Raw genomic sequence first — 858 nt, forward strand, 5'->3', positions numbered from 1 at the left:
AGACCAGGCCCCGCGGGGGCGACCGCGGGGCGGCCCCCGGGCGCGGTACCAGGCGCGCTGAGCCCCGCGCCAAGCTGCGCCCGGGACCCGAGCGCCGGTCGCAGTCCGCCGGCGGTGGCGAGAGAGCTGGGCTCGCGCTGGCTTCCCGGCAAATCGTCTTTCCAGGCACAACTTTTTTCCACTTCTGCTGCGGGCGACCACGGCGACCAGAGCCGAAGCGGCGCTCCCTCCCGTTCCCAGCGTCCAGCACCCGTCCCGCCAGCTCCTCCCCGTCCCGGTCCTCCCTCCCCTCGGGCTCCTCGGGCGCCGGTAAGAAATTCCCGCGCCGGCCGCCGCGCACGCAACCCGGACTCCGCCGGTCGCCGACGGCTCCGCGAGCCCCGCGCCGGGTGCCCTACCTGGCGGAGGCTGCGGGCTTTCCCTCCGCAGAGCGCGCGGGCCCGGCGACCTCAACTCAGCCGGTCCCGCCTCGGCGATCCCGGCTCCGAGCCCGCAGCCTTCCCCAAGCCGGGGTTTACCGTTACGCCTCCTCGCAGCCACCTCTGTCTCTCTCTCTCTCGCTCTCTCTTTCTCTGGCCCGGCCGGCCACTCGGGGAAGGAGGAGGAGGAGGGAGGGGAGGGGAGAGGAGAGGAGGCGGCGAGAGGAGGGGGCGATTGAGGGAGGGGAGAGGGTCCCCGGGCAGGGGAGGAGGAGGAGGAGGAAGAAGAGGAGGCGAGGAGAGAGCGCCGACCTCGGCCGCTGCCGGGGCTAGCACGCAGGAAGGGGAAAGAGGGGCGGGGGCAGAGAAAGAAAGAGGCCGCCGAGCCTCCCTGCCCAGGACCCGGCCCCGCGCCGCTGCCCAGTCACCATCGCCGCCG

General features: G+C 73.9%; 1 protein-coding gene across 2 annotated transcripts in view; it reads right to left on the reverse strand.

Moving 5' to 3' along the window:
• Positions 1 to 834, reverse strand: part of LHFPL2 (LHFPL tetraspan subfamily member 2) — a 173,510-nt gene extending 172,676 nt beyond the window's left edge. For both annotated transcript variants that reach the window (XM_024755666.1, XM_024755665.1), the window contains exon 1: positions 399 to 834. The gene's annotated coding sequence lies outside the window, so the exon portion shown is untranslated. The remainder of the gene's footprint in view (positions 1 to 398) is intronic.
• Between the last annotated feature and the right edge of the window lie 24 nt (positions 835 to 858).

Source organism: Neophocaena asiaeorientalis, unplaced genomic scaffold (assembly GCF_003031525.2).
Source record: "Neophocaena asiaeorientalis asiaeorientalis breed wild unplaced genomic scaffold, Neophocaena_asiaeorientalis_V1.1 scaffold37, whole genome shotgun sequence".
Lineage (NCBI taxonomy): Eukaryota > Metazoa > Chordata > Mammalia > Artiodactyla > Phocoenidae > Neophocaena > Neophocaena asiaeorientalis.